The following is a 24827-nucleotide window of genomic DNA, read 5'->3' on the forward strand; positions in this document are numbered from 1 at the left end:
AATCAGAAAAATCTTATACGATTTTTTTGCAGGCGAAAATGTAACGCTACAGTGGAAACGTAGCCTAAGGGCTTGTAATTAGGGACGGACACAAAACCGAAAAAATACACCTTGATTTCCAAATAAAATATTGTCACCATACATTGTCCATGAGGGAAAAAAAATAATTCCTGAGTGATTAACTAGTTAAAGTGGATCAGTTGTATTGGCATTTCTGTTACCGCTCAGATGACATGCCATTGAGGGTACATCCACACTATCCATGTTGCTGTGTGCTGCATTGCTTCATGTGGATGCACTGCCCATACACATATCTGCACATACACATTATACACAAGCACAATACATAGCAATTTTTTTATGCTATGAATAATCATGGGCCCATTATAATGTGCAAAGTGTGTATTGTGCTATGCCAGGGGAAGCGTTCTCTGCATGCAGTTACAAGTCTGTACAATCTACAAATGCGCAAAATGCAGGAGTGCAATCGGGGAGGCGTGCAGCCAGGATGCATGCACTGTAGTGTGCAACCCAGCCATACACTGACTTTAAAGGACAACTGAAGTGAGATGGATAAGGAGGCTGCCATATTTATTTCCTTTTAAACAATGCCAGATGCCTGGTGTCCTTCTGATCTATTTGGTGTCTGAATAACACCAGAAACAAGCATGTAGCTAATCTTGTCAGATCTGACAATAATGTCAGAAACACCTGATCTGCTGCATGCTAGTTCAGGGTCTATGGCTGAAAGAATTAGAGGCAGAGGATCAGCAGGATAGCCAGGCAACTGGTATTGTTTAAAATGAAATAAATATGGCAGCCTTCATATCCCTCCCTTTCACTTTAGTTGTTCTTTAGTTGGGGTAACAGTGACTGACTATTATACTGTTTTGGGGCCCATCTGGCTATTATACTGTGGCGTGGGCTGCCTAGTACTTTATAGGGGCACATTTGGCTATTATACTGGGAGGGGGGGCTGCCTAATATGGTATGGGGGCACATATAGCTATTTTACTGGGGAGGGAGCTAATACCGGGGGCATGTTTGCTACCTATACTGGGGTGGGCACAGTTCGGGTGGGCGCTCTTTGGAATCGCTTCTTCTAGTGGTGGAGAACCTTGTCCCAGCAGTCATCAGTATACCATTACTTTGCATTTATGAAGTCCTATTCCTTCAGATATTTCCTCATCATGCCTGTAGACATGTCAACAGGCAGTAATTGGGAGTATCTGAGGAATATGTTTTAAAACAAATCATAAGTGGAAAAAAACATACGTTAGATACTCCCCACTGTAGAGGGAAGCCTATGGATGCTCCAGAGGCATTCCCAATCCTCATCAAGCCATCAGCTTTTCATTGGGACCATCCTCTTCTACACTGCCCTGCAGGTACCTACTGGGGCAAGTATCTAACTTTTTTTTTTCTCGCTTCAGGTACCTTTTTAACAGACATAGTGTAAAGGTATTGTATATTCTTATGTGAAGCCTGATTTACTGCACACCATTGCTTTGTCTCTTTAAAGTCGTATTCCTCAAATATTCCCACTTTCTAGCCGAACGCTGGCAGCAGGAAGAAGAAATATCATGCTGCAAAGGAGAATATTATCTTGGTCTTGATTTCCTAAGCCATTTCCTAGTATGTCCTTTGAGATGTCTCTAATTATCAATGCCTAATACAAGATTGCATCCCTCACCAGTCTTATTGATGTAGTGGGGACTGCTGAGACATTAGTAAATTCATAGTTGAAGGATTTCAGCTTCATCCACGGCAAAGTTTTCTTCTAATAAGCTTGGGATGTCCTGAATTCATGTTTCTTTAAACAGACTCTTGATGGATGTTGTATGCAGCTGCAGTAACACCGTGACTGTCACTAACTTCTAAACCTCTTAGGAACCCCAACTACGATGTAATGTAACCCTGGGGTGAGTTGTCACCTAGCAGAAGTGACATCCCAAATAGAGATGCTTAAAGATACCTTAGTAAATTAGGTCCAATCAGAATTGGGGCCAGGTTTCTGGAAAGGCCACAAGGGCTTTGGGTGGCTGTTGCCCAAAGGGGTGGCTGGACATTGAAAATGGGTTGTTCTATATGGAAGAGAAGGCTGTAAATGAATAGGGAGGTTGGAAATATGCAGCAACGTGTGGAAGAGCTGGAGTTGCTGCCAAAGGAGCTGTACATAATTCAGAGGGATTGCTGTACTGGATGTTACCCTAGGAATAGGAGGCTACACATGTAATGGCAGGGCAGCCAGCGCACATGGAAAGGGAGCCATAGGAAACCTGGCCTGCAGTGGCATAGCTATGGAGCTATGGGCCCCGATGCGAGTTTTACATTGGGCCCCCCAGCACTCTATATATACGGCGCAACAAAACCTGCCAAGGTCATCCACAGTATTAGAGGTGCAAAAAGGCATGGGAAACAGTTTGTTAATGATGACTACTATTCAAAGCATCTATAGAAGTGATTATTACCACCACAGGACCAATAAACAGCTAATGCTTTCATTGAGGAAGGGCCACGATGCAGTCGCTACCTCTGCAACCCCTATTGCTACGCCCCTGCTGGCCTGGGGTTGGAAAAAGTATGCAGAGCTTTCCAGAGTTCAGGTATACTGTAAGGGCCAGGCTGTCAGGCTGTATAGGCATCAGACTTAAACTACTAGACAGCCCTCTACGGGCATCAACTTTAGGGCCGTCTTGGATGGGTTAAAAGGAGTGTGCAGACATTTACCTTGGGCCATTTACAGACTATTTTCCAGTATTGCTTTTTAGATCAACTTGGTAATTTTTTGTGTTGTCAGATACACTGTATTATGTCCAGCATCATTATTTACAAGTAGTAACAAACTGTTACCATAGAAACAGACTCCAGCTTTTTTTATTTGGACAAGGGCAGTGTGCAGAATGCAGTAACCAACATCATCCAACTGATAAAAACTCTGCTCTGCAAAACACTGCAAAGAACCAGGGGCATAACTATAGGGGAGCAGGGGGGACTATAGGTATGGGGAGACCCCAACTGCTAACCTTCCATTTCTCTGATACATCAGATCAGGTATTTTTGTGCCTACGTATGTTATGGGTGTGCAGATACTGATGGCCTCACTTGTTTTATGATAGTTATAAGATGGGCCCCAAAGCTGTGAGGGTCACCAAGGGTTGGCAAGGGAAGGTATGTGAACATTAAAAGGGCCCCATCAACGTTTTGCAAGGGGGCCCTATGATTTGTAGTTATACCCCTGCAATACAGTGTAGTAACCAGTAACAACTTATCATTTACTGTACTTTGGGTTGTGTAGATGGTCTCTAGATGTTTTTATGGTCTTTTCACTTGACAATACATACTTGTTTATTGTATTATGGGGGTTTGATACATTCTGTGCTTCTAATTGTATATCCTGCAGAGAAATATGTGTTGCTATGCAGAACATATGAGGGTCATGGTTTTAATGTTCATCCAGCCTTATAACAATCAGTTTTTGTATATTCCTGCTGATCTTTCCTCTACATAGATCCCAACTGTCCCTCTTTTAGAGGGACAGTCCCTCTTTCCCTCTTTTTTCCTCATTTGTGCATCTTTCAGGACTGATATACAGATCTGTGTACATATATGTATTTTTCTACTGTAAAATGTGTTTAATTGACTCTAAACTTTATTCTAATTCGATATATTTCTTGTGTATAGGTTAATATAAAGGAAATGTAACCAGGATAGAAAGGACCAGTGTAATTTAAATGATAAAACGTTTTTCTTACGAAATCGTTATAGTATGCATGACTACGGGTGTATCGGGGGAGTGATTAGAGGTTTTGCAGGGGTGTGGCTTAAGTGTCCCTCTTTCTTCTCCCAAAAAGTTGGGAAGTATGCTTATATGGTATAACTTCTAGCAAGTATTTGTAATTACCCAGGTGCAGATGAAGTACAGACTTTCAGCTTTGATTCAGTGGGGTGAACATCAACAATAAATCAATTTTTACTCCACTGAATTAAAGAGACCCTGGGCAGAGGCTGTGGGTATGCATTTAAGCATACCCCTGCCTATTTGGTATTGAGGATACACTCACCAACCCCTTATGTAAGCTCTCCTCCTCCTGGTCAGGCCGCTATAAATTACATTGGATCGGCAACTCTGAAAGAAAGTCATGCTGTGACCTGGAACAGGAATACTGCGGGTCCTCTCTGCGCATGTGCAGGCTTACCGGCTTCTTCCTCCCCTCTGTGTGTGCACGACAATATGACACGTGGCAGAGGGAGGGGAAGAAGCCAGCGCATGCGCAGAGAGGACGCGCAGGCTTCCTGTTCTTTTCAGAGTTGCCGATCCAATGTAATTTATAGGGGCCAGGCCGGGTGGAGGAGAGCTTGCATAAGGGAATGGTGAGTGTATCCTCAATATGCTTAAATTCATACCCACAGCCTCTGCTCAGGGTCCCTTTAAAGCTGAAAGTCTGCACTTCAACTGCATCTGAGTTGTTTCATTTAAAATGCATTGTAGTAATGTACAGAACCAAAATTAGAAAACAATTGTCTCTGTCCAAATAGTTATGGACCTAACTGTGTCCTGACAGAGGAACTGATATGGAGAGGCAGCTAGAACTTCTGTGTTCTCTACTTCCATTAATAGTTTTAACTACACACATTGGGCCAGATTTATTAAAGCATTACCGACAGTTTTTTCTTCTAAAACTGTTCTAACCAGCAGAAGAACAGTTCTGCATGATAGTAAGAAACTTCCCAAAGCCTATGTAATAGTGGCAGTTTAGCGTGGATTTCTAGAGCTACACTACAGTTAAGAAAAGTGCAAATCCATTCCTTAACTGCTGCAGATTAAGAAGTGCTCATTAGCAGTTCTACAGTGTAGGCTACATGTGATTTGTGAAGTGCTCCTCCCTCTCACTCAGAGCTTGCTGACAGCAGGTGTGTTGTTACCTCAGCAACAGCAATTCCCCTCACACACTGCACTGTCTGAGAAACCTTCCTAGCTCCTTCTTGATGCATACCTCCCAACTTTTTGAGATAAGAAAGAGCAACACTCTAATAACACCCCCGACACACCCCTAGTCAGGCATACCATAAAGATTTAATTAAAAAAAATATATTTTATCATTCAAACCACACTGGTCGTTTCTATCCTGGTTCATTTCCCTTCATATTAATTAACATTTGAAAATAAGAATTATATCAATTCAAATGATGGGAATAAAGGCAAGTAAACACATTTTCAGTAGAAAATACATACTGGGGAGGAAATATGTGCTAGGGCTTATTTTCGGGTGGGGGGGGGGGGAGCTTTCTCTAAGGAGAGGGGTAGACGCTTTTAGTGTATGGGGAGTTGTGTGGTCAATAATCAATGTGCGCCTGGCTGATGTGTCCCAGGCGCACATTGATAATGATGATAGGGGGGCGTGGTCTAACGCCTGAGCAGCATGGCCGCCTGAGAAGAGAGCTCCTCCGCTAGATCCCGCTAATCGGCCCGCCGCACCTTTTCAACCCCAATCTGAGGAACCGGAGCGACCACATGTCCCTACCCAAACCCTCCGGAGATCAAGCTGCACAACAAACCCGTCAAATCCACGAGATCTTCCGCCCGCAGAAGACGGGGCCTTCCCTGCAATCCACATCCAACATGGCGCCGGCCCCAATTGCAAACAGCGACACCAACACGCCCAACCCCAGCATACAGACGGATGAGAATCCCGAAGGAGGAGTAGTACTGGATATGCTTCGTGACATGCCTACCACAACTATAATGCAAGCTATAGCGGCAGACATTAAGCGCACCTTTACCGCAGCCATTACGGACTTAAAAGAGGAGGTGACCAGCCTTGCAACGAGGGTAAGCTCCCTCGAGAAACAAGACGGAGAGCTGAACCAGAAAGTAGAAATATTGGAGAAGACATCCACAAACCAGGACACAAAGATGATAACCTTTAATAGAAAGCTTGAAGACTTAGACAACAGAGGAAGGAGGCACAATATCAGAGTCCGAGGAGTTCCGGAATCTGTAGGCACCGATCAGATCAGGTCAGCACTACTCTCTATATTCAATAGCCTACTCGAGAAGGAGTCAGACACCCCCATAACAATGGACAGAGCTCATAGAGCACTCAGACCTCGTAAATCCGATAATGACCCACCTCGTGACATTATATGCTGTCTCCAAAGCTTTACTTTAAAAGAAGAAATCATGCAGAAGGCACGCACCCAAGAAGCAATATACTTTAATGACACGGAAATCAAACTTTTCCAAGATCTCTCACCTATAACACTGCAAAACAGACGAATCTTAAAGCCTCTGATAGAAGAACTGCGCCAGCGCAACATACTATACAGATGGCGGTTCCCCTTCTGCCTTGCTGCTACGAAAAATGGTAAAACAGCAAACCTCCGTATTCCTGCGGATCTCCAAGATTTCTGCCTGACGCTCAAGATCCCCAAGCCAAAGATCCCAGACTGGTATGCAGACCTGGAAGACCCAGCACCCCCAGACAGACGTAGGCAGCGGCACCCATCCTCCTCAGAGTCTGATGGTGACTCCATCAAATCTACATCAAGCCAACCTCGAGACAGAGCGCCAAAACTTTCCCGGACAAAAGAAATGGAGAGAAGGAACTTAAGATCCTCTACACGCAACCTAAAACCTCCATCTTCCCAAACACAGGATGAAGAGGACTCTTGACTCTGACCATAACACTCACCACGAAGGCCTATTACAGATTACAGTTTAATTGCTGCACACACGGTGGATGCCTTAATGCCTATAACTCCGCAAGTCCAGGTCGTATATTCGAGCGCCACCATTATATGTAAACACAATTTAAATACCTTTCTCCTATACAGGATGCGAACTAACTCTCTCTGGTTCACTGAGTCTGATTCTATATGCATACTATACTACTGTTTCCCCTTAACCTTGTTATATACATTATACTTCAGGTTTGCAATACAAATGTTTGATAAGGAAAGGTTCAACCTAGCACTAGCTATTTAAACATGTTTAATTCTGTCTATTAGCATGCACAGTCTAATTGTTCCTTTTAAATTCCGGTTCCTCGGAGACACGCTTACGCATTAGGCCGTAGGGCCTAGTGGTTTTAGAGCCTGTTATCTCCCTGCCTAGTTGTTTATACCTCCCCCAGTCAGTGTGCATTCTCGCCAGATTGCACACTTGAAACCTGTCGGATTTAATACTCAGTCAGTATTTTTATTACCCTGACTGATCTGAATGTACCCTAGAGCTCACAGCCTACTTATCCTACTTGTGGGGCATATCCTCTATAGGTTACCTCAAGATATTCCTATCCCCCAAATGATCTCAACAAATTGTACGCATGATTCCCAGACTAACTGGAGAATCTGCTCCTATAACGTACATGGTCTAAATACGCCACAGAAAAGGTCCCAGATCCTTGACAAACTACAAAATGAAAAGGTCACCATCGCCCTCCTCCAAGAGACTCATTTCAAAACAAACTCGGTCCCTAGATTAACTAACAGATACTATAACTCCCACTACTACGCTACCAACCCACAATCTAAAACTAAAGGTGTCTCTATCATTCTCAGTAAACACTGTATGTTCCAAAAACAAGACATCCTGATTGACCCTGAAGGACGCTATGTGTTCTTGAAAGGAACTATTGGGACGAGGGATGTCACTGTTGCCAATATCTATGCCCCAAACACAGGCCAACTCAGCTTTATTACCAAAACCTTAAACTCTCTACAAATGTTTGCCAAAGGAATGATTATACTAGGAGGTGACCTGAACATACCATTACTCTCCATTAACGACACCTCCACTGGTCACTCAGTACTTACCTACAAAGCCCTGAAAGCAATAAAAGCCAAACTGAGCGAAATATCCCTTATGGATGTTTGGAGAGTCTTACACCCACAAGGTAAAGACTACACCTACTACTCTGACCCTGCTCAACGCTATTCTAGAATAGATTACCTATTCATAACGCAACCAGACCTAAATCTAGTTCTAAGGGCCTCAATTGGCAACATTGACGTCTCCGACCATGCCCCTGTATTTATGGATGTCCTGATCCCAGCACACAGAAATAAACAATTCAACTGGAGACTAAATCCCCAACTGCTGACAGACACCGAAGTCCAAGATACAATAGCCAAAAAACTGTCACAGTACTTTAGAGATAATAACACTGAAGATGTCTCACCATTAACCATCTGGGAGACACACAAAGTGGTTATTAGAGGTGAATTCCTCAGAATAGGAGCCCGCAAAAAGAAAGAAAACCTCGAAAGATACAATTCTCTTATTTCCAAGATCCACAAACTAGAGCAGCAGCATAAGAAATCACTACTACAAGCCACCCTGGCGGAACTGACTCGCCTTAGAGAAGATCTAGTAACTTACCTAAACAAAGAATATAGGCGCAAGTACATGCTACAAACTAAGTTTTTCTATGAATATGGCAACAAAGCTGGCCCACTCTTAGCGAGACTACTAAAAAAAAAACAAGCAAACAGAGCTGTACACCAGATAAAAAACCCCAGTGGTAAACTATGTTATACTCTACCTGAAATAGCTAGTTCCTTCCGCTCCTACTACGCCCAACTTTATAACCTAAAAGGTGGCAATAACCCCCTACCACCCCAACAAAACCGAGAAGAAGAAATTAATAACTTCCTGTCTAAACATGGTTTCACCCCCATCAACCCAGAACAAAAGGAAGAACTAGATTGTGACATCTCGGCAGTAGAATTCCTAGCAGCAATTAAAGCCCAAAAACCTGGGAAAAGCCCAGGCCCAGACGGCCTAACATCCCAGTATTATAAAGCTTATGCTGCTGCTCTGACAACCCCGTTCCTACAAGCTTTTAACAAGCTCCCTCCCCAAAAAACCCCATCCAAACAACTCCTTGAGGCACACATCACAGTAATCCCCAAGCTTGGCAAGGATCCTAGTCTCTGCCAGAGCTACCGGCCGATATCCCTGCTGAACCTCGACGCCAAGATACTGGCAAGGATACTGGCCGCGAGACTCCAAGAAATAATTGCTGAAAAAATTAAAAACGACCAAGTGGGTTTTGTCATGGGCAGAGAAGCCCGTGACAACACAATAAAAGCAGTGGGAATTCACTCTTGGCTTTCTCGGCATTCGGTGGAGGGAATGTTTCTCTCCACGGATGCCGAGAAGGCATTTGATAGAGTGGCATGGGACTATATGTTTGCAGTGTTCGCAAACCTGGGTCTGGGTGAACCGATACAATCATGGTTGACACTGCTATACTCAAACCCGACAGCTAGAGTCTCGGTAAATGGCATCTTGTCTGACTCATTTACTCTGAAGAATGGAACCCGCCAGGGTTGCCCCTTATCGCCCCTCATTTATGTGTTGACTCTGGAACCCTTCCTTAACATGGTAAGGTCTAACGCTGACATAAAGGGAGTCTCTATATCCAACACAGAATATAAAATAGCAGCCTTTGCAGATGACCTACTCTTTTTCTTAACTGACCCGGAGAAATCCCTACATACTCTTATGTCAGATTTTTCTCTCTTTGGCAACATCTCAAACTTAAAAATTAACTATTCCAAGTCATCTGCCCTTAACATATCTTTACCACCTCATACTCTGAAAAAATGTCAAAATTTGTTCCCCTTTCAATGGGATCCAGAGTCGATAGCATACCTGGGGATCAGGCTCCCCTCAAGACTTGAAGACCTATATAAACTCAACTTTGCCATCCTGGGTCAAAACCTAATGAAACTTTTGGAGGACTGGAACTCCATCTCCTCCCTTTCCTGGTTTGGCAGGGTTGCCGCAGCAAAAATGTCTATATTGCCTAAGTTTTTATATGTTAGCCAGGCATTACCAATACACTTGCCACCTTCCTACTTCAAAAGCCTCCACAAACAATTACACCAATTCATTTGGGCTAAAACAAAACCTCGAATTGCCCTAACCACACTACGACGAGCGAAATTAGATGGGGGAATCGCCCTTCCGAACCTCAACACTTACCACATGGCATCTCAGCTCACTAGAATTGTTGACTGGTCAGTCCACTCAGACTCCAAGGGATGGGTAAACCTGGAACAGGCCTTTGTAGGTCCTGAGATAGCAAACCTACCTTGGTGCCCGTCCAAGATGACCGCCAAAATAACAACCCCTCACCCCCTCATAGACGCGTCTATAAAAGCTTTCTACAAAGCAGTTAAACAACAAACGCTATCACATCCACTAGGACCCATGACACCAATACTCTGCAATCCGGACTTTAAACCAGGTTGGAGCATAGGCTACTTGAAAGGATGGGTCTCACATAACCCACCTAAAGTGGGTGATTTCCTGACTAATGGCAAACTGAGCACCTACGAGCAGTGCAAAAACCTCACAGCACCTGACCCAATCCCTAATTGGACATACCAACAAATTGCCCACTACATTATGTCCCTCAAACCCATATCTATCCTAAGGTGCCCCTACACCACTTTCGACCAGAAATGTAACACACAAGAACATCAAAGACACGTGACCTCATGGCTATATAACCTACTCTCACCAGTAGACACACAAGTCCTACTCCCATTCCAGAAAGAATGGCACCAAACCTTAGGCAAACAATTTACCGACTCACAATGGGAACAACTCTATACTAAAGCTCATAAGTCCACTCTGAACGTGTCTGCCCAAGAACAAAACTACAAATTTGTCACTTCCTGGTACCGCACCCCAGCTAAGTTACAAAAAATCTTTCCTTCAACCCCACAAAATTGCTGGAGATGCCGAGACAGGAACGCAGATTTAAAACACATAGCCTGGGATTGCTCCAAAATACAACCCTACTGGACCCAAGTACACCTGCTGATCAACCAAATAACATGTGCCTCTTTGCCATTTAGCCCAGAAGTATTCCTACTACATGATACCCCAGACTCCATAAAAAGTTATAAGAACTCTTCAGTCCCCTTCCTAATAAATGCAGCCAGAGCACTCATCCCAACCCTATGGAAATCCAACTCAGTTCCAACCATTAGACAATGGATCCAAAGAGTAGAAAAAATTAAAGAAATCGAGGAAAATATCTTATTAGCCCAAGACAAAGCTGAGAAAATAACTCTTATATGGGCCACGTGGTATGAGTTCCAAGACTCAGACACATACAAACAAGCACTACTAAACCCCTCCTGATATACACACACTGAGATCTACAAGCCCATCACACCCACATACCCCTTCTCGAATCCTTGCTGCTGTGGCCCCCCTGCCAGACCGGGTCAGATACTACAATACTAGAGATCATCTTCCTAATGATTACCCCACCCCAACTGATAATTGACTCCAAACTTAAAGCTGTGAGCCCAACAACATGAATAGCACCTACCCCAATCTTACTATATAACCCAAAAGTCAACTAACCCTATGAAAACCCAAAAGATAGCTTTAAGTCTGCAGAAATGTTCGGGTATTCTAATCTTGTTTTTCCCTTCTGTATAAATAATCATTGGGTTATAATTCTAGTTAGCACTGTATGTTTAATATTGCTGTTTATGTCTTCAGCCACTTCCAGCTACAGACAATCTTTAAAATGTATATGCTATGTACTGTTTACAATCAAACTTTTATCCTAATAAAACAATTGAAACAGATAATGATGATAGGGAAGCGTGCAGCCTGGGAACACCTTGTCTCTTTCACTGCTAGATGTTTTGGGGTCTGTTTTTATCCATACACCCAAATCCTCACAATGTATCGACTCATGGACCTTTGCATTTTTTTTAAAACTGGAAACCTCTCTTCACACACACTGCTAGAACTTGAGTACTCATTTTCACAGACCTACTACTAGAATTGGGGATTCAACCACTGCTAGTTCCTGGGGACCACTCTTCATATACATACGAGTCCATATACCCACACCTGCTAGAATGAAATAACCCTTGTGTGTACATTCTTACAACACAGAGATGTCCTTTATCTGTCAAAATCTGAGCTCTGTTGTTGATTATGTTAGTCTTGTTTTGTGTTTGAAGAGATGCAGAGGAAGAACAAATAGAGATGTTGCTCATTATGCTATTCCTCCAGAAAGAAGCTGGGCCTTTCTTCATGCAGCCTTCATGCAGCCTTTTATAACTTATCTAGCGTAACCCCTGCTTCTTTTATTGCTGTGCGATTATCAGACATTATGAAGTTTATAAAATGGCTGTCACTTCTCGTCACACTAAATTGCACAGCTCCCAGGGAGGGGGCGATTCCAGAGCGGACAGTGTACTGAGATCAGGTCTAACGTCCCATTGATTAAATGCATGAGAGCATATTAAATTATCCCCTTATTGCTGAAAATAAAATGAGAGCGATTGTAGGTGGAGCGGTGGGAAGAGCGCTCTGCTGTGGATTTCTGTGAAATGCTTTGTAATTTCTCTGTCTGCTGAGGACTCTGGGGGTGAATTATTATACAAATGTCAGAAAATGCATTACATACCTTTATTCTGACATGTCAGAAAAACGTAATGTTTTTAAAGGCCCTCTCCAGTCTAAATAGAAGCGTGTCAGTAGCTACTAATAATGTTCCTGTTTTGATTTCTAAATATAACCTTTTTAATACCAAAAAAGAAAAAAAAATCAAAAGAAGTGCAGAACATATATTTCCAAACACATGGAGTACACTGAAAGGAGGGTCGATGCTAATAGACAGTGATGGGATGTTGGGAACTGTCTTTGTTGTACAGTGATGGGATGTGGTTTATTATATGGCTAAAATGTTGGTTTGTATCATGTAATATGCCCTGTGATATTGTGTAACATTTTGTACAGCTCTTAGATTTTGGTGCACAATCTGATCACTGATTGTTTGAACTGAAATATCGATACAGCTGTCCTTTCTCCTTTTCAGTTGACCCTGCTTGGGTAAAGAGTAAGTGAATGTATTGGATTGTTTTGGACCATTGCTATTTGATTCCACTACAACAGGTAGTGTCCGCCCCCATTTTCCCCTCCCCTCTCCATATAAGGAGTTGGTTTCTTCCATCATTGGAAACCACAGTTGCTCACTTTAAGCTGATTTATCCCAAATGCCTTCTGTTTTAAAGGATACCTGAAGTGACATGTGACATGATGAGATAGACATGAGTATGTACAGTGCCTAGCACACAAATAACTAGGCCGTGTTCCTTTTTTTTCTTTCTCTGTCTGAAAGAGTTAAATATCAGGTATGTGAGTGGCTGACTCAGTCTACAGCGTGACCCTCACTGATAAAAAATTCCAACTATAAAACACTTTCCTAGCAGAAAATGGCTTCTGAGAGCAAGAAAGAGATAAAAAGGGGAATTTCTTACCAGTGAGGGTCACACTGTAGTCACTTACTGTCTGAGTCAGGACTGAGTCAGCCACTTACATACCTGATATTTAACTATTTCAGACAGAGAAAGAAAAAAAAAAGAACACAGCACAGTTATTTGTGTGCTAGGCACTGTACATACACATGTCTGTTTCATCATGTCACATGTCACTTCGGGTATCCTTTAAGAAGGCAAACTATACAGAGCGTTGCTCTTTCGTGGGAGGTAGTATGGATACAGGGATGCCAGAAGGATAAAAAATATAAACGTTAAAAATGAGGAGGTGGTGCTAGACTTAACTCCTCTGGGCAGACACAAGAAAATGCTGATCAATTTTCAGCAAAACTATTTATTTATTTACATACTCCAGTAAAAAAAACTACGTGTTTTGCGGGAGTTACCCGCTTCCTCAGGCAATAAGATGGAGCATATACAAAACATGTCTGGTACTATGCCAAGCACCTCTGCGCCAAGTGCTCACAGAGGCGCTTGGCATAGTACCAGACCTGTTTTGTACATGCTCCATCTTATTGCCTGAGGAAGCGGGTCACTTCCACAAAACGGGTTGAATTTTGCTGGAGTATGTAAATAAAATTGTTTTGCTGAAAATTGATCAGCCATTTCTTTTGTCTGCCTGGAGGAGGTAAGTCCACCAATACCTCTTCATTTTTAAACATTTTAGATCTTTTTATCCTTCTGGCGCCTCAGTATCCATATTACATCATACCTATCAACCCTTGGTGGAGTAGCGTTACCCCTTTTTTCCTTGATCTACGGAGAGTGACTTCTTAATCCTGAGTGGGGACAGGTCTAGTCTCCCCACTTCCCTTTACAGTGGTTGCCTTTGCGATAACCCTGACTTGTGAGTATACTGCACATACGCTTTCCACACACCTTCATTTACTAGTGCATACTATACTACATTGGGCTCTCTGCGTCCCTCTTTTTGTCTCTTTAGTGTGAAAGCTTTTTGGTCTCATTTAGCCCCTTACACTTTTCTAGTGGTTCTGGGTCATCATGAGCTATCTGGGCATGACGTTGATACTTGGTAGTGATGTTGTGAGTGTTGTATTTTGTGTTGTGTTAACCTATATACATGTGGATTACAGTTTTGATTTCCGCACAGGTCATCCATAGTTTGATGTTACGTTCTGCCGTGATTGCGTTTTACCTGTACATTTGTCATTTCCACCAGAGATTTAATCAGCAGTACTTAACCTACAAATTGCCTTTATGTCATGTGACTTGTGGTGCCATGCTGGTTCCGGCATTAATTGGGCCTCTTCTCATGGGACCTCTTGGCTGTCTAAGCAATCGCCTGTCTGCGCAGTGTCACCGCAGAAAAACAAAGGTGATTTTCTTTCCCCGCTTTTCTCTTAAATCTAACACTTTCCAAAAGCAGATAAATGCAATTACTCCGTTTCTCCCGCAGGCAGAGAGATTAATGCTGCTATTTTGGCAGCAATATAAAAAGAACTGGGTCACGGGAACAATGGGAAATTGCAGAAAAAAAGCTGATAAACCAGAATGTGTGGAGCAAGAAGCCATTTGCTAGGTATTTAGTACAACACAAATGAAATGGATCCATCGCAGTTCAGTGCAGTACTTAGTGCAAGTAGAAGAATGTTGCATGAGGAGAAGGGTGAGCATTTTTGCGAACAAGTGTTGTGTCAGACCCTTAATAAGAACCCTTTATTTACTCTTAATAAAGATGGGGACATTGTAGATGATTAGGCAGATGCCAGAGTGCACAGAAGCTCTAACATTTCTGTGGCAGCAAATCTGCAAAGCCAAAGATCATACTGTATTGTGAATTAATAAAACAAACCAGGCCTGGATGGATTTATAACTTATTGCCTAACACCTGTAGGCTTCAAATGCATGTGGTGCACAGGTCAGATATGCTGTACATTGCAGAGATGTTTATAATTTGTGATCTTTAGCTTGTAGAATGTAATTGTCATATAAACAAGCTTATAGCGTTCTGATGGAGAAGCTTCAGGACCTGCACTAAGATGTAGAAAGGACAATCCTCCCAAACCCATACCAGCAGATCACACAGTGGAGGGTTCTAATCTCCATAGCATAACTGAGGAACTCAACGCACATATATAAGGAGGCTTCTAACCCCCAAGTTTAAAGGATGCAGAGTGCAGAAACTTTTTTTTCTTATTTTTTATTTGTGCCTATTAGCATTAATAAGTGATGCATACCTCCAGGGAAATGCTTGGGTGCTCTGGTCTTAGTTACTGAATGGACCACAGTGTACAGAAAAAGGTAGGGACCAGCACTACAAATAAGACATACAAATGTGTATTTGCTGCTCCAGTGTTTCGGGGTAACCCAGTACCCCCTTGTCAAGGAATGCTCCATGCATATGCACATTCAGGTGGAAGCAGCAATAGTGGTAGTGTTTATTCTTATGCTATAAGCATTCAGAAAAATAATTATCTGCAGTGGCACTTCTGTGTGGTCAAAGGGATTATAATGAAAGTAGGGACGTTTTTCATTTTGAGACTGGCTGTACACCAACTGGAATTGTGAAGTGGATTGCTGAAATACTCCTATATGTTTGTAAGGCTTGCCATAGACCCCTTAGTTAAAGGACAACTGAACTGAGAGGTGTATGAAGTCTGCCATATTTATTTTCTTTTAAGTTATACCAGTTGCTTGGCTATCCTGATGATCCTTTTCCTCTAATACTTTTAGTCATGGACCCTGAACAAGCATGCAGCAGATCAGGTGTTTCTGACATTTGTGTCAGATCTGACAGATTAGCTGCAAGCTTCTTTCTGGTGTGATTCTGGCACCGTTGCAGTCAAATAGAACAGCAGGGCTGCCAGGCAACTGGTATTGTGTAAAAGGAAATAAATATGGAAGCCTCCATCTACCTCTCACTTCAGTTGTCCTTTAATGAATGGCTATGCATGTAACAAAAGTAGGTCAGTATTTTTTCTTTACATGCAGCGCAGTACTCCTTTAAAAGAAACCTGAGGTGTGAGACCTATGGAAGCTGGCGTATGTTTTCCTTTTTAACAATACCAGCAGGGATGAGCACAAACTACGCCAGTGCGAATTTTCGCATCGTAGTTCGCATCTACGCATCGTAGTTTGTAGGCGAAGTCTCAAAACTACGCGTACGATTTTACGCGTAACGAAGTACCGTTACGCGTAGTTTACGCCCCTACGTGTAGTTCTCATGTGTATTGCGAAGTAAACTACGAATTAGTTATTTGCGTCTATTTTTCCGTGTACGATTGTATGCATACAAAATTACGCATTGGAAAGGGGAATGTACGCATAGAACAGTTACTGATATAAGCATTTGCAGAGGAATTCATGCGTACATTTTTATGCATAATGGCATAAGCGTCCGCATGCACTACGCTACGCAGTACGCGTAATTGCGTATTTTAATGCGTATTCTACGAAATGCATACGAAGCAATTATTTGGTTTTGAAGCCGTAGTTTGGCGAAGCGTAATTGCGTAAAACTACGCGTAGTTCCAGCGTAGCGAAGTTGGCTGACTATGACCATCCCTGAATACCAGTTGCCTGGCAGTCATGCTGATTTTTGTGGTCAGTAGGGTCTAAATCACTCACCTAAGCATGCAGCTAATCTTGTCAGATGTGTCATAGACCTCTGTTTTGCATGCTTGATCAGGGTCTATAGTTTAAAGTATTAGGCAGAGGTTAAGCAGGACAGCCAGGCAATGTGTGTTATTTAAAAGGAAATAAACATGTCAGCCTTCTTATCCCTCTCACCTTGGGTTCCCGTGAAGCACACAGACCTTAAGTTTGACTAGCAATTATATTTCTATCTGTGTATGAGGGACTTACTCCACTGAAATTGGTTGGTCACCTGACTCTGGTCTGCGCTGTGTGTTGAGTAGAGGTCTCTGGTTTGCTTATTGTTCAGCTAGCGGATGCTGATCATTGCTCTGCTTCTTCTACCATAGCAATGTAGCAATCTGCTGTCTATGCAGTGACTCATCTAGGAAACTGTTGTCTGTGCAGTGTTTCAGCAAGGGGGTTTCTGATCCGCGTAATGCTTCATCTAAGGGTCTCTGATCCATGTAATGCTTCATCTAGGGATATTTGTTCTGTGTGGTGCCCAGAGAAAACCCACGCAGACACAGAAAGAACATGCAAATTCTAATAAGAATATTGAATAAGAATATCTCCAATAAAAATAAATATCCATATGAATTGCCTCTGTGCTTTTATTTTACAAAATCCAGATATAAACGTTTACTACGGTATATCAATACAGTAATAGCTAATTGATAGTCTGGCAATTTACATTTTTTTTCACTATCTCAAGTCTCTCGTTGATATCCTGCACAAATGTTCTGACCACTTTTAAACATGGTCTGAGAACGTTGTCCACACAGACATGGGTTCATTTAATGAACTACCTTGGAGACAAAAGGCCCCTTATTCAATTCACATTTTCTCATAGGTGATATTTTCACACCCTATCAATAAAACAAAAATCAAACTTTTTTGTGACATTAATTGTAGTTCTGTCCTTTATCCAACACTGAGATACAGTCATAAAGCAAATTCACATTTTCACAGTTCACCTCTCAAGACATCAAATATAAATATTCAATATACTCATCTGGACTTCTGTACACCTCTCCATTTTTGTGCCAGGTTTTCTAGACCCGAGTCCCTTAACCTTAGCCATGCCATGAGTCACTTGATTCACAGGTAGGTGAAAGGGAAGAGTGTTATAGTTGAAGCAGCAAATTTGAGCACTCGCTATAGTAAGAAACGTGGGCGCTGCCATAGGCGCCATTATAAATCGCAGCTATAGTGTGAAATTTGGGCACCCGATAAATAGCAGATTTCACACTCAGGGCCCTTTTCCACTAGCGCGTTTGCGCTAGCTGAATCACAAAACCGCAAACCGCTAGCGATTTTTACAATCGCTACGGTTTGCTTTTTAACATAGGAATCGCGGTAGGTCATTTCCACTACCGCGATTCGTTTTTTACTTGATCGCGATCGCGCCGCGGAGCGACTTTTGCCGCGATTTTGCTATGCAGTGCATAGCATAGCAAAATCGCGGCCGCAAACGTCGGGAAAACGGCGGAATTGCGATTCAGCAATCGCTAGCGTTCAGCGCGAACGCTAGCGACTGCTAGTGGAAAAGGGCCCTAAGGGCGTTCTGATAAATAACAAATTTCACATTATAGCCACTATTTATAACGGCACCTATGGTGGTGGCCCAACATCAACGTAATAGTTAATATTAAGGTTAAACGTGGCGGAGGTGTTTTTAAGAGTTGGGCATGGGGGGAGTGGTTATGGTTAGGCGTGGGGGGGTATGTAAGTGTTAAACGTGGAAAGGGTTGGTTAAGGTTAAGAAACAGTTAGGAAGGGTTCTGTGTGAGAGTAGTGTTAGGTTAAGTTGTAGTAAAATATCAGTATTATTTTCCTATATTTTACTACGATAATTTACACTTTAGGAATGTAGAATATGGGCAAATTTTACCAATATTCTACTAGCTGAAATTGGGCATCCAAATTTTCGTGCGCCATTTTTTTCATACAGAAATTAAGTTGGGGTAATAGCAGAGGCGTATCTAGAGGGGTGCAAGCATGGCATGTGCCATGGGCGTCACAGCACCATGGGCGCCATTCCTACCCCTGTACTGCACCGCCATGCCTGCCCCTATGCTTTGCCACCATGCCTGCCTCCATGCCTCCCTGTCATTCAGACCTCAGATCATATTAATGCGAATATCTGGTGAATAATGCTACTTAATTATGTAGGACGCACTTTGCTTAGTGTTAGAAAAGAGACAGAGAGTGAATAAGAAGAGCCACTTCCCCCAAAAAACCTCAGCAAAACCCAGAGCCAAAAAAAGTACAGGACACCATTACACATGTATGGAGCGAGAAAAGATGCTGTTTTTAGAAGGGAAGGGTACTGACTGGGGGGGGGCGCAATTTCAGTGTTTGCCATAGGCACTATATTACCCAGATACGCCCCTGGGTAATAGGCAGCACAAGCAGTTAAGATGCAGAAGGAAACTTTTTTAAGGTGGAGATGGCAGAAGGTGGTTTGTGTGAGGTTTTATTGAGATCCCGTAATCAAATATTACAGCTAAATAACTTTAAGGGTCAGAGTTATTGGTCCTGGCTATATATGACTTGGGAGTGGGACAATAGAACATGTGTTCTATTCGGCAATGGTCTGTTAGTTATTTTGGACTTTTGGTGCTGATTTTTATCTTAACCACCTGAGCGGTCTGGACGAGCTGAGCTCGTCCAACACCGCCGGAGGTCGCCGCTCAGGCCCTGCTGGGCCGATTTTAATCAAATAAAAAGCAGCACACGCAGCCGGCACTTTGCCAGCCGCGTGTGCTGCCTGATCGCCGCCGCTCTGCGGCGATTCGCCGCGAGCAGCGGCGAAAGAGGCCCCCCCTAGCCGCCTGAGCCCTGCGCAGCCGGAACAAAAAGTTCCGGCCAGCGCTAAGGGCTGGATCGGAGGCGGCTGACGTCAGGACGTCGGCTGACGTCGATGACGTCACTCCGCTCGTCGCTATGGCGACGATATAAGCAAAACAAGGAAGGCCGCTCATTGCGGCCTTCCTTGTTTATTCTGGGCGCCGGAGGCGATCGGAAGATCGCCTCCGGAGCGCCCTCTAGTGGGCTTTCATGCAGCCAACTTTCAGTTGGCTGCATGAAATAGTTTTTTTTTTATTTAAAAAAAACCCTCCCGCAGCCACCCTGGCGATTTAATCAGAACGCCAGGGTGGTTAAAGTGACTCTGTAACAAAAATTACAACGTTTTTTTCTACCATCCTACAAGTTCCTAAACCTATTCTAATCTGTTCTGGCTCACTGCAGCACTTTGTACTATCACGGTCTCTGTAATAAATCAATGTATCTTTCCCCTGTCAGACTTGTCGGCCTGTGTCTGGAAGGCTGCCAACTCTTCCGTGCTGGTCTGTTCCTCTATGCACACTCCAGTGTGTGTTTTATTTACATAAGCCAGCAGCTTCTCTGCTATCTTATCAGTGATAGAAGAGAGCTGGATAAAAATCCTCCTCTGTTAGGCTGTGAAAGTAGCTGGCTGACACATACTGAGGAATTACAAACACAGGCACAGGCAGAGCTGTCTGCAGGAAGCCTGTAATGTTCAGTGCATGAGAGAAGAAGGGGACAGAAGGTAAACACACAAATGATCTTTTGAGATTCAAAAGGAAAGCTGTATACAGCCTGCTTGTGTATGGATGTATTTTCTATGTGTGGACCTATTGTACATCAATCTACTTCCTGTTTTGGTGGCCATTTTGTTTGTTTATAAACAAACTTTTTAAAACTGTTTTTGACTACTTTTAATGCGGCGGGGAGCGGCGAAATTGTGACAGAGGGTAATAGTAGATGTCCCCTAACACACTGGTATGTTTACTTTTGTGCGATTTTAACAATACAGATCCTCTTTAAGTTATAACTGATGCTATAACCCTAATAAAAGACGCTGGGTTAGAATGTCTGTATGGGAGGATGGACATTGATTTAGAAATGCATATAAGTGTACTGTTAGACTGTGTAGATGTTTTATTTATGAGAGATTATCTCCGCTCATGTATCCTGTCTCTCAGCACTATTTTTAGTGGAGTCTGAGAGCAAAACACAGAGAACCAGATTGTATGCTATCGATATCTTAGCCGTAGAGAGAACTGTTGACAGTATGCAGAGATGCTGAACACCAGTTTGTTTTCTGCTGGCCTCTGCACTGCACAAAAAGTTGCCTTGATCTGATTTTCTATGAAATCTGGTCAACAAAATCTTGTTGATAATTCCTACAGAGTCTGAACACTTCAAATGTGGCTCTTATTCCGTGGAATACATCCTGGATTGTTTTGGTACCTCATTCGCTGTCCAGTTTTAGAGCAAATTAAAAAAGAACAGATGTCCGATCATCATCATAGCTTAATTTACACCCTCCAGTAGTGCCAGCTAATATTTGTGAGGCTATACCTTTCAATGATATTATACAATCTGTGTGCAGAGCATGATGTGGATGTTCTCTTTAGTCTTACCAGCAATCCCCAGACACTCATGCAGGTTAGGCTTTGTTGAGTGACTTATAGAGGCTGATTTAGAAAACCTCAGTACAGCAGCGATCGCTATAGCTGTAAAGCAAACATTTACTAAGCAAAGAATGGCCACACATGGTGCATGGCCTGCAATAAATTCTAGCTGTTGGTGGTGGAGGCAGTGATTGCCTGCTAAACAGCTGTTGGGGTGGGGTTGCTGTGTACTTGTAGTTACTGTATGCAAGGATGTCCTTTCAGTATTTGTCCTGTATTTTTGATAGGAAAAATGTTTATAAAACAGTCTTGTCTTGTTTCTAACTTCCATTTTTTGATATACCCGTATATACTCGCACATAAGCCGACCCACATATAAGCCGAAGTACCCACTTTTTCCTCAGAAACCAGGAAAAAGTGTTTGACTCGTGTATAAGCCCCCTACCCTGTATAGCTCCCTCCACAGTAGCCAGATGTGCCCCCAGTACAAGTCAGCCCCCCCTTCCCATAACCAGATGTGCCCTAAGGATGATACAGCTGTGTCTAAAGACGACACTAGATGGCGTCATAGATATGAAAGACAGCGATTGCCACACAGTAAGAATCCCTGATCATTGCACCACTGACATGATGCTTGCACACTCCGCTCCACAAGCCAGGGGACACAGGTAGTCTTGAGCAATGCACTCTGCACCCCATGTTGCAGGGGATGGGGGCACAGACACAGCAGGGAGCCAGCTGGCAAGAGCAGGATTACTAGGGCACAATCCCTACGCTCCTCTGCCAGTAACAAAACCTGCTTCACCATCTGCTCTGCACCACTGACCCGCATATAAACCGAGGGGGTAACTTTTCAGCACATTTTTTGTGCGGAAAAATTAGGCTTATACGCGAGTATATACAGTATATACTATTTTTTAATGTGGGCTGCCGAGTATAAGCAGACTCTGTATACACATCAGGCCATAACCCAATCTGATCATATGTGATCTTTTCAGAAAGTAGGAGAATAATGGCTGTCAAACCTTTACGGTCAGTACTCTGAATATAATTAGAACAGTCTGTTTACGCAGACCCTCATAAGGAAGAGATGGGGACATTGTACAATCAGATAATAAAGCCCATAATCTGGCTTGATCAGATGCACAGTCCATTTATTGCAATCAAACTGCCAATCATGAAGTATTAATCAGTCCTGCAGATTTTAATCTAATTTGATTAAATTCAACCAAAATGTAATCAGTCTTCCAGAACAACAATCTGCATGCAATCAAAAACCATTTTTCAACATTATCCATGTTAACTCTACTCACATTATTTATTCATCTATTTATTGTCAAAAATAAGTTTAACAATGCTAATCAATATATGGGAAATAAAGAGATTTTGGACAGCTTTATTCAAAATAGTTGAATCTGCCTGATATTGATTGTAATATGCATTGCATATATAAAACCTTAGGACTTGGGTTTTTGGAATTAATTTGCATTCATGTGATCTCCAGGTTATCAACAACTAACTTAACTTACCGTATCAACTGACCTAATGTAAAAACTGAAGTTCCCCTATCAAATAGCCATGAAGGTGTGTGGCCAACTTGAAACCAAAGCTAGTGAAGCCATCTCAGGACGTATACACATTATCCTATACTTTAGTCGATGGCCACCAGATTGACTCTGAATGAGAGAGTAATCTATTACTTGCCCACACTCTGCACACCAATTTCCAATAGATTTCAGCAATGAAAACTACCTGGCGCCTCCGCCTGCTGCGCCCCCTCCCCCCATGTAATGTGTCCTTCCGGGCCTGTGTGGAGTGTGGAAGCAGTGCAGCCCAGCTGATGCATGTGTCCTGTGTCTTCTCTCCATCACTGGGGGCCACCTGTGCCCCGTAAGCCGCCGCATGTACTGTCATCACATACATGTGGTGGGGTCACATGGTAAAGGCATCCCCAGTGATGGAGAGAAGACATGGGACACAGGAGGAGACGCACCAGCGGATAAAAGAACCTGCAACACTCACCACAGGTCCAGACCAGGAGTATACATTGCACAGAGGGGGAAATCTGACCATTATCAGAAAATCAAATGCAAGTTACCGCTGTGCACCCAACTGAGCCATTTGGAGCACAATTTTTCCAGCTTGTCGGAATGATCATTTACAAAAAAGAGTTGCAGCATCAATTTCTGACAGCTTAAATAATTATGATTGAATCAGCTGGATATTGATGCCGAAAATAAAGTAATCTATGGGCACCTTAAAGGGAGTGCCCAAGCAGGGGAAAAAATGACATTTACTTACCCGGGGCTTCCTCCAGCCCCTTGCAGCCGACATGTCCCACACTGCAGCTCCGCTCTCAGCCGCTGGCCCAGGGTCCCCACTGGTGCAGAGGCCGACCTCACGAGGTCGTCCTCTACAGCACCTGCGCTAGTGCCACTGTCAATCAAGTCCACTTTGTCCGGAGTGTACTGTGCAGGCGTAGAACTACTGCGCCTGCACAGTACACTCCGGACAACATGGACACTGCAACCGACATGTCCCACGCCGCAGCGTGTCATTATTTTCCCCTGCTCGGACATTCCCTTTAAGACCATCTACTGGTGGATTTCTGTGTTTCATAGCAGATATTCTTAGTTACTTTTTACTATACAGTATTACACTTTGGGACCTTGTTTTCGAGACAATAATGGTTTTAATTATTAATTTAGTAAAAACAAAAACAAAAAACAGTCTGAAATTGGGAAATTCGAATTAGGAAATAAAATACCATGTTGCTATCGGTGAACAGAGAATTGGCTGGTTGGTGAACAGAGAATTGCCTGTTTTGGTGTCTGACATGAGATGCTACACAGGGATTGCATTCGTCGTTGCCTTAAAGAGACTCTGTAACAAAATGTTTAGCCTTATTTCTTCTATCCTATAAGTTCCTATACCTGTTCTAATGTGGTCTGAATTACTGCAGCCTTTTCTAGTTGCACTGTCTCTGTCATATATCTAATCTTCTTTTCTTTGTCAAATTTTGTCGACCCAGAGAGGAATGCACTGCCTCTGCTGTAATAGGGAGAAGTTATGCACGCCCCATGCAGGCTCTGTGTGTGTGCTTTGTTTATCCCTCACAGAAAGGTCTCTGCTCTCAATTTCAGCTTGTCTGAGGGGGTATGGAGCTGCCCATGCTGAGAAACTGTGAGAATCCCTGACGGGAGTGCAGAAAATTCACTATGTAATAAAAACTTGTAGTATACTGTAACATGATCTATATATATATATATATATATATATATATATATATATATATATATATATATATATATATATATATATATATATATACAGTGGTGTGAAAAACTATTTGCCCCCTTCCTGATTTCTTATTCTTTTGCATGTTTGTCACACTGAAATGTTTCTGCTCATCAAAAACCGTTAACAATTAGTTAACCACTTCGCCATATCTGGACGCATATA

At 42.8% G+C, this 24827-nt stretch overlaps 1 protein-coding gene across 1 annotated transcript in view; it reads left to right on the forward strand.

The window, feature by feature from the left end:
- Positions 1-24827, forward strand: part of LOC137521317 (opioid-binding protein/cell adhesion molecule homolog) — an 838111-nt gene that overhangs the window by 503147 nt on the left and 310137 nt on the right. The gene's annotated exons all lie outside the window — the stretch shown is intronic.

This window comes from Hyperolius riggenbachi, chromosome 6 (assembly GCF_040937935.1).
Source record: "Hyperolius riggenbachi isolate aHypRig1 chromosome 6, aHypRig1.pri, whole genome shotgun sequence".
Taxonomy (NCBI): domain Eukaryota; kingdom Metazoa; phylum Chordata; class Amphibia; order Anura; family Hyperoliidae; genus Hyperolius; species Hyperolius riggenbachi.